The sequence below is a fragment of the Mastigoproctus giganteus genome, chromosome 7, assembly GCF_048544385.1.
Source record: "Mastigoproctus giganteus isolate SK-2022 chromosome 7, ASM4854438v1, whole genome shotgun sequence".
In the NCBI taxonomy this organism is placed as follows: Eukaryota; Metazoa; Arthropoda; class Arachnida; order Uropygi; family Thelyphonidae; genus Mastigoproctus; species Mastigoproctus giganteus.
In genome coordinates this window covers 114,485,249-114,495,208 of record NC_143581.1, presented here as the reverse complement: position 1 = coordinate 114,495,208, position 9,960 = coordinate 114,485,249, and the positions used below count along the sequence as shown (strand labels likewise).

General features: G+C 39.0%; 1 long non-coding RNA gene across 1 annotated transcript in view; it reads right to left on the bottom strand.

The window, feature by feature from the left end:
- Positions 1–2,970: 2,970 nt before the first annotated feature.
- LOC150083160 (uncharacterized) overlaps positions 2,971–9,960 on the bottom strand; it is a 124,505-nt gene continuing 117,515 nt past the window's right edge. Inside the window, exon 3 of the long non-coding RNA XR_016547163.1 lies at positions 2,971–3,099. This is a non-coding gene — a long non-coding RNA (uncharacterized LOC150083160). The remainder of the gene's footprint in view (positions 3,100–9,960) is intronic.

The following is a 9,960-nucleotide window of genomic DNA, read 5'->3' as shown; positions in this document are numbered from 1 at the left end:
ACAGAGTGCGCTTTCAAGGCAGAGTATTCGAGATGGACAGGTGTTTCCCTGAGTGGTTTTTCAAGTCTGAATACTCGAGGAGGATTGGTCCTTTAAGTCGGTGTACTCGACGAGTCCATTGGAAATGTCAACGTCTAACTAAGCATATTCCAACGCTTATGGAGATGATGCACTTGCAACAGATCTGTGTTCATCTGCTGACTACAATTTGCTGATGAGAATACTTACACCGTATGACTGCAATTTACTTTTGAGAATATTTCCAGGGTGTGGAATTCAGCCTTCGGGGTTAGATTTCATTTATTAAGAAGACTTTTTCCTCAGGCTGGACATTACATTGACATTGTATGCACTGACTGCAATTTCCCACTAGCTACTTTTTGTGGCAGTGACTTCAAATTCATTTTACATAAACTGAAGAGCTTCGATATCTTAAAATGGTGCGAGTGCATGAAGCGTAGAACTTCAAAATATCTTGTAATGGAGCGGGAATTAGTGCTGTAAGTGTAAGTGTAAATAATTATCTGTACAGTATTGTGATTAGTGGCGAGGATTCAGGAAAGCTGGCTGGGACCGCCTAGTACAATAAATTTTAAAAACTCGTACACGCACAGATGTGAAACCTACAATTGCATTGAAGTGCCACACCAGGCAAACAATAACAGTAGAAAGCGATGGCCAATCACCAGCGTATACTTCAGGGTCCCCGTAGTACAGCCATGTTTAAATGGATGAAAACTGTGGCTCAGTTCTCTGGCATAGCAGAACTTAAAAAGTACTCACTATTATATTTCGCAATATTTTGTTTCTATTTATTTGCAGTTATATGTATTTGCTTTGTAGTTTATATAGAAACAAAGTCTCTGTAGATATAAACAAATATTTGTATGTTTATTTTTATTTGATATTTTTGTTTTGTTGTATTAATTTTATTATTTAAATTATTTTATTAATCCGGCATGCAAATCATAAATCGTTTCAATAGTGATTTTTATAAATTTATAAAGATTGACTACCGGCATATAATGGGGGCGTACTTATATTACTTTTATCCCAGGTGTAGGATTGCCAATTCGGTCTATGATCCTGACTAAGATATTATTACCATCCTGCCTAAGATATACAACTATTACATTTAGGTACAAACTCCTCTCTTCTACTTCTGGTGACCCCTCCCGGTTACAACTTATTGCAACTCATGTAAGTGGTCACCGGTTAAGTTTATTATGATAACAGAATACAAACGACGAATTTACCACAGGGGAGAACAAATTGGAGAAACGAAATTCACTAACAAAAAAGTCGATTCCTTACCTTTTCTTCACGGTATTTAGCGGTCACCTCCAGTTCCATAATATTCAATGGTTAAGCTGTATGGAGTCCCGCACGGTATGTCTTCCTTTATCATTCGCAGGGCAGAATAATAAAAGAAGAGTAGGTCGGGTGTCTCATTTTTATAGCCTTTGCATCTAAGTTTATTCCCTTGCCCAACAGCATGGGATCAACTTAGATGCAAAGGCTATCTTCCTTTATCATTCCTGCCCTGCAAATGCGAAGCATATCGTCTTGGATTCTAGCTATTGGTCTTGTGGCACCCAAGAGAAGAGCCGACCGATCGCCTACAACGGACCCAGTCGAGATATACAGCCATAACTATAAAAGGATGACATGCAACCAGGTTCACATGAAGGAGAAATACTTTGGTTTATGCATAACGTACGCAGCCTAAAAAATAAACTTCATTGTCTCCAGACTTTCCTATTTCTTGATGATTTTGATATCATCTGCCTTACAGAAACATGGTTAGCAGCAGATAGACAGCTTCAGCTTACCCCTTTTAATCCCGCTACACACACATAGGTAATCAGATGATCAGCAGGCGGGTTGGAGGTGTTGAAATCCTATATACCGAGTGACCCAGTTGAACAGCTTTCAAGCAGTCTACACGACAGTAGTAACGGGATACCATATGAACCGAATGTTTGTCGGTACATGCGTTTGCACTGACCATGGGGTAAGGAAAAAAACGTGTTTATATTTTTCTGGGGTTGTTTTGTTTTTTTCTCGATAGATGCCGATAGTGGTATTTTCAGAATATAATTTCCAATTTATTTTTACCTTTGTGTTTGAACTGAGGTTTGGCTGCAAGGATGGTTGGTGACAATTTCTCTTGGCTACTTGATGACCGTTACTTTCGTGTTAGATGTAGCCTTTCAATGTATTAGTTATGATATCAAACTGAATTTTTGTGAATATTTTTAATGTTAATTAGGTAGCATTGAATTGTGGGTCTTAATTAGGAGTTGTCTTCTGGGCAGCTTATTTTGGGGTGGTTATGTTGGCGGGAGGGTCGCCCCACGGTCTGCGAAGCAGATACGCCATCTTCTTTGTTTGAGGCATGAAAAACTTTTTTTTTGACACAGTTCTCTGTTGTCGGTCGTACCTGAAAGACAAAAATTGTGAAGTTCCTTGCCAACTCCTTCTGTTGTTGAGATCTGAAAATAAAATTATTTGTAACTAAATATTTTTAAAGTTTTTTCTTGACAAAATTCCATCTGTTCTTGAAATCTGAAAATCAAAAATTTCAAATGCCAGTGAATATTGTTTCTTGCCAAGGTTCCTCTCTGGTGAAATCTGAAAATTAAAATTGTGTGCTTGTAACTTTGAAGCCTTATAAGTCTACTGCAATGAGCTAGTTTTTCTGAAACCTCCGAATATACTTGATGTGCAAATAATTATTCAAAGTAAAAAGTTAAGATTAAAAATTAAGCAGTTGAGTTGTTAATAGACCCTTAAAAGGTTATTTTTCTCAATAATACTAAGGAATCACACAGGCACAGATAAAATTTGCAAAAGAATAATTTTTATTGGCTGTAACCAATTAGAAAAAATAAAAAAATAAAAATTAAAAATATACAAAATTTACAATGTGGGAACACTGCTCATTGACATGTTTTTTTGCCACTGTAGATTATTCTGTTGTGACGTTCACACTTCTCTGTAACATTTCTGACATTAGCAGGTCATGGAAGCTGCCCAGCGCTATCAGTATAAGGGCCACCAGTATTCCTGTGAGCCTTCTTCGTATGGTTCCTCTATCTGGAAAAGAACAAGATGTTGGAAGATTACAACGACGCTCACGTAGTGGGCAGTTTCAGTTGTGTTAAAGCATTGCAAAGACATACCAAGTTACCCAACCGTATCGCGAACGAGTACTTGGCAAGCGAGCTGAGTTATGTGAGACCAAAAAGAGATAATTTTCCCAGAAATACGTTGTAGTTCCGGGACTAAGCCATACATTTCAGTGTGACTTAGCTGACGTTTCCAAACTGTCTAAAGAGAATGGAGCTATATTCTATCTTCTCCTTTCCATAGATGAATCTTCAAGATACATTTCGGTGAGAGCACATAAAAATAAAACTTCACAACAAATGGTTAAGGCATTGAACTCTATTTTCAAATTAGAAACACCCTTCAATGTCAACACAAACCAAGGAAAGAAGTTTGCAAATAAAAAGGTAAAGGCTTTATTTAAGTCTCTCAACATTAATTTCTATACGACTATATTGGAAAAAAAAGGCAGCAGTAGCCGAGCAGTTCATCCAAACACTGAAAGAGAAAATATTAAAATTTATAACTTATTCTCAAAGTAAAAAAATGTTCATGTGCTTGCCGATATTGTCGATACTTATAAGTGAACAACACATCACACCATCGGTATGCCTCCTGCAGATGTCACCTTGTTTAATTAAGAAGACATTTATCAGAAGTTGTATTTGAAAAAAAACAAAGATGTGGGGATCGTGTCATGCTAAACATTGGTTCTCATCCCTTACACAAAGGATTCTAGGTCCAATGGAGGAGTGAAGTGTTCACAATTTCCCAAGTTTTGAAACTAATCAAAATGTTCAAATGAAATGCAAAATGAAAAATGATCAAAGGAACGTTCTACAAACAGCAATTACAGTGAGTTAATCTGAAAGACAAATTGCCTACAGATGTTTTCCTCTTTGAAATGGAGGAAAATTTCCTTTTTTTCTCTCCTTAAATTTCCTATTTAAGGAGAGAAAAAGATGTGGTGAGCGTCAATTACTGGTTAAGTGACTCAGATATCCTGCCTCCTGTAACTCCTGGGTTGATGCCGATGATGTTCTTCTTAACACTACCAAGTAACTCTTGTATGGACCTACATTCAGAGAAAACTGAGTGAAATTTTATGGTTGTTTTGCCTACTGCTAAATGCTAACGTTTAAACATTTTGTGTCTCCGCGAGTGTGGACACCATATTTATACAGCAGGTGATGTCTCCAGAAAAAAAAATCTGTTTCCAATTTTTATAGTTTCATTATGCTTTTTAATTTTCATTTCAATTCAACTGATTAGAAAGAAGTTGCTTATTTTTAACCTGTATGTTTTTCATACAATAACTTTTTTTCAGAAAAAAAAGGTACTAATTTTCATCCAGTGCATCTCTTACAATTTCTGATTAAGTTTCTGACTTCTTCAGAAGTAGTTTTAATTTAAACTCAAAAGAAACATCCCATTGGGGTTTTCCTGCACGTGTGCATATCCAGGCCCATCATGAAGTGGTAGCAGGGTGGGATCCCATAGCCCCCTCGTTTCCCCCTCGAGTCCGGAAAGGGGGAGATTGTGCTTTCCATAGGTCCCCGGAAAAGGAGATGTCACCAGAGCACCACTGAAGACTGCTTAGTGTCCAGCACGGTGGTTTCAAGGGCGTTTTCTCATTCTGAAAGTGAAATGTTAGGTGGTTAGTCTTCACTGAGTGTTGTGGAAATATCCATAAGGGAAGGTGTGTGACTCGGCTCTAATCATACGTTTAGTGAAGGTAAATCCTATTCGATACAGAATTTTCCAGGAGATGAGAAGAACGTTTTTCTCTTCATACAGAAAAAAGTACATCAACTAAAACATTTCATTCTAACCCTTTGCTGCAGTTATGATGTCCAGGTTAACTAACCTGTCGTTTATCTCATTCAGACTCATACCCTTCCATTTAGTTACCGTTCTTACTCGTCGGGTTCTGAAGGAGTAGGATTTGGAGCCTGCGGAAGAAAACTCGACAATATGGTCACCAGCTAATTTGTCTGTGAGCTCCCCAAGCGGGTGACCAATAGGTGGACATTTGTCGCCCAGGTTACAGGTGGATATCATACTATCTGTGTCACAGTATGGCATTATTGGCATAGAGTGGGATTAGCCTTTTAGATATTTATCCGGCTATCGGAAGCATTGAAAGCGCCAATGACTGCATTCCCATGATGGTTGGGTTCCTCCATCCCCGCAATCGGTGAGAATCCAACCAGCATTATATTCTCCGTTACTAACATGGTCTCATGAATGATTTTGGTGTCATCTAAGGAAGGTTCTACTATGTGCTTTCATAAGTGTCACAAACTTTAGTTGTAGTCCTGTTAGTTCTCGTAGCGTGTTGTCCCCATAATAAATTCAAACATAATTTAGCAAATGCATGACTTGTGGCATTTGTCTTTATTTCATGCCTATCCATGGTTTTGCCTTCTTTATTATGAAAGTCAGGGATATAAGCATTACAGTCTATCCCCTAGGACCACCCTGATCCTTCCTGCTTAATTTTTTAAGAAGGTATCCATGTAGCCACCAAATAGAGATTTATACTTCTCTTCAAAATGCCAAAACTTGTAATGTCAATAATTTTATAGCCGCTCTAAATTGCAAGGTAAAAACGAGGTGTACACTAGACCCCTGAAAAGCCCTGTCATTGTGATTACACTTGGGCATCATTTCATTAGCACAAGGACCACACAACAGTTGTAACAATTGTAAAGTAGTTATTTATCAGTCCAAACTAGAGTTTGAACAGGCTAAGCGTAGAAAACTTGCTTATTGCCCTAATGATAGTCAAGCATTCTCGTATCTTGCCTCGTATGGTTGCAACTTTTGCCCATCTCTGCTCCAACCTCTGTCCAAACCAGATGGCTCTGTTATCACTTCAGGCAAGGATAAAGCTGACCTACTAGCATCCCATTTTTCTTCCAACTCATGTATAAATGATCTTGGAAAAGCACTTCCCACCATTCCCAACATGATCCATTCCATGCCTCCTGTGGTCTTCCGTCAAAAGGATTTTTAGAAAGATTTTGATTAATCTCGATGCTAAGAAAGCTCCAGGTCCTGATGGTATTTCTCCATTTGATCCCAAAACCTGTGCTCTTGAACTTACTCCTGTTCTTTTCCACCTTTTTTCCTTTTCTAATTCCAAAGGCGTTTTTCTTTCTGCTTGGAAATTTGCTCATATCCAGCCAGTTCCTAAAAAGGGTGACAAATCCCTCCCTTCCAATTATCGTTCCATTGCAATTACTTCTACTCTTTCTAAAGTATTGGAGAAATCAATTAACCGCCAACTCTTAAACTACCTGGAAACCTTCCCTCTGATCAACAATCGCCAGTACAAATTCCGTCAGTGTCGATCCACTGGGGATATTCTGGCTTATGTTACCCATTTATGGACAAATTCAATGGAAAAGTTCGGTGAAACAGAAGCAGTTGCACTTTACATCTCAACTTCCCCACTAATACCGGTGTCCTCCAAGGTTCAGTTCTTTCCCCCACTATTTTCCTCTTGTATATTAATGACCTTCTTCTATTGACTGGAAATCCTATCTATAGTTTTGCCAATGATAGCACATTGCATTCCACTTTCCATTTTGAGAAACCTTGCGCTGCTCAATCAGCTTCAACTTCTCAAATATTCGCTATCAATTCCTTAAAAGCCAATCTCCAGGTAATTCTCCAGTGGGTCAAAGACAACTTAGTTGATTTTAATAATTCTAAAACTGAGTGTTGTCTTATATCTAGCAAAAAGGGTTCTACTGCTCCTAAGCTTATCTTTGTGACACTCCGATTACTAGGAAAAATGATATATCTCATTTAGGGATTACCCTGACTTCTAATCTCTCTTGGCACAAGCATATTACAAATATTGCTTCGTCTGCATCTAAAAAACTTGGATTTCTCTTTCGCTCTCGTCGTTACTTTTCTTACAAACAGCTGTTCACTCTGGACAAATCACAGTTCCGCCCTATCATGGAATATTGTTCCCACATCTGGGGTGGTGCCCCCAAAATCTTTCTCAGGCTTCTTGATTCTGTTCAGAAGAGGGCAGTTAGGTTAATTAATGGTTCATTTCTAACAGAGTCTCTCCACTCTCTGTCTCATAGATGTACTGTTTCTGCATGCCTTTTCTACAGATACTTCCATGGTCACTGTTCATCTGAATTGGCTTCTGTAATTCTCGCTCTCTCTTTCAAAACAATCTGAATACATGCCACCACCAGCCAACATCCATTTACTGTCCAACTTCAAACTCACAAAAACAACTTTTCACCTTCCTCACTTATTCATTCAAATGCCATTTTCTGGAACAATCTTCCTTCATCGTATTTCCTGAAAATTACAGTCTACAGAAGTTCCAGTCCAATGTCAACAAATATCTTCTTTCGTCTTCTCAAACTGCAACCCAAGTACGGTACTAAGAACTATAGTTTCTAATACCCTTCGTGTTTGGGATTTACATTAAAAAAAGCAGGAAAACAAGGTTACCTTTGGTCGATATGGGAAGGAGAGGCAAAAAGTCTCCTCTGGCATGACCACACTGGCATGGACAATTCAAAATTATGCCTATAGACAAGGATGACTTTAGGGTGGCTGCTAGGAAAGACACCATATTTACAAACTCCAAGATACAACCAACAAAAATCAACATAACAAATCTCCTCATTATCTGCCACCTGGTGATAGAGGTTAAAGCAGTCAACTCTACCACCTCTTTTTAGAGCATTACGGGCCATAATTGGTTCATGTATTGTGAAAGCTGCAACAAACTCTTTCATGGCTGGCACATTTTTCTGTTGGGTGTCGAATTGGCATACCCAGATAGCAGCTACATCATATCTTTCAGTTTTGATGAAAGACTTGTGGTCAATAGTTTCTTCATACAGGTTCCCCCATCATATTGTTTCTCTGTGTCTGTGGAGTGATAGGCCTAAAACATTTCTTGCACCCATGATAGTAACACCCATTAAACTTGTAGGCAGTGTTATCACACACCCCATCTATTAAGAAAGGCCCACTCTAACTTTCCCTCCCTGTGAATAAGCATGCTCATGTATCTGCCTGGGGACAGGACCACAATTGTGTTTGTTTCTAGATAGTTATGGGCAAAGATCCTACTGCAGGCCCCAGATATATTAATGCCCTGATAGAAGGGGTCAACTAGTGAGATGACGATAAAGAGAGATCGGAATTTGTGGACACGAATCTTGTAATAACCTAACATCATTCAGGGTATATGTCAATAGCTCCAACTTGAGATGTATGTTAAGTGCGACTTCTCATGGTACCATAACTCAATTCCTATAAAAGTTTCTTTCGTCATGAACTCCTGTTGAAAAATTCTTGGTCTGCAATTGCACCCAAATAGTCTATTGTGTCTCATTTGTGAAAATCATGAGTAAAGTAGCAATTACGAATCTCAACAATTCAAATTTTGCAGGCAGTTTTCAGAGCAGCATTGAAAGAAAAGTGTATGAATCCAGGAAGATGATGTGTAACAAGCCGAGTAAATGTTCAAAATCTTTGTGCCCTTTAAAATCACACGAGTTTTCATATTATTCCTGAAGATATAAGATAGTACAAAGTACCCGTTTAAACCAGGACGGTTATGCACCACTACTCATACATTCTTATATTTTGGTTGTTTGTTTGTTATTTGGTTTTTAGGAGCATTAGCAACTAAGGCCATATTGCTCCGGGATATGCGGTGGTCATTCCCTGACCTTTCCGCATCCTCCGTATTTGGTGGTGACGGGCTCGAACCCCGGTCTAATCAAGAAGCGTGTGCTACGCACTGCTGCTCCTTCCCACCTGGCTACGGAGGCGCCCCTTATATTTTGGTTCAGCGTGTCAAATTTTTGCTCATCCCCAGCACGTTTCATTGTCTCCCGGACCCCAAACAGCTCATCCAAACTCTCTGCCATGCAAGGTCAGCCTCAGTAAATCTGTTATTGATCTCCAAAAGAAGAAACACAAAGTACAGCCATGTGTTCATGGTCTGCATTGTGTTCATGGTCTGCATTTGGGTGTATTGAAATAAATTACAGAAGCTAAATTTCTGAATCCTCCGGGTTTTGAATAAAACAGCATTGAGGCTCGTGCACAGTCTTGTAGTGACAATGGAATTCTGAATTTTGTCATTTATGTGCATTTTAATAAGATAGGTGCAAAACAAACATGGCAGCAATGCAGTTCTGAGCAAGTATTGTTTGCCCGGTGACAATCCAAACACTCACTGCCTTTGAAATACCTGGCTTACGCATCATACAAAAGGTTGCTTCCACTATGATGGGTGTGGGTCCTGCACCGATTACATGAATGAGGACAAGTGTGACTCCTCATTCATGTAATGAGGGCCTTCAAAGAATGCACCAGATCATAATGTCCTCTGTTGTGGTGGAGCAGGAATATCTGTTTAGTGGCCTTGGGCCCCGATTAATCACTTGAAAACTGCACTTGGCGGATATAACTACAATTTGAGAAATAGGAGGTGAGGGTAGGGTGAAACATTTCCAGTTCAGCCAAGCCACAAATACTTAAAACAACCCCTACGATTTTGTGCAAATCCTTAGCCATTGTAGTCTGCCCACTGCGTTTATCTTTCAACATTTGTCAGTATGTTTTGGCACCGACCTTGTGCGATAAAATGCCAATGCATAATTCTCTTGAAAGGCACAGCGAATCGGCATTATTGATCTAAATGACGCATCTTTTTTCCTTCAAAAAGTCGTTCAGATACAACATACCTCATTTCTCAATATTCTCAAAATGATTGCCTATTCCCCCTATTGGAGATGTTAATGAAGATGACATCGAGACTAAGGTCATTGGCTATCATGGATTCTGTGT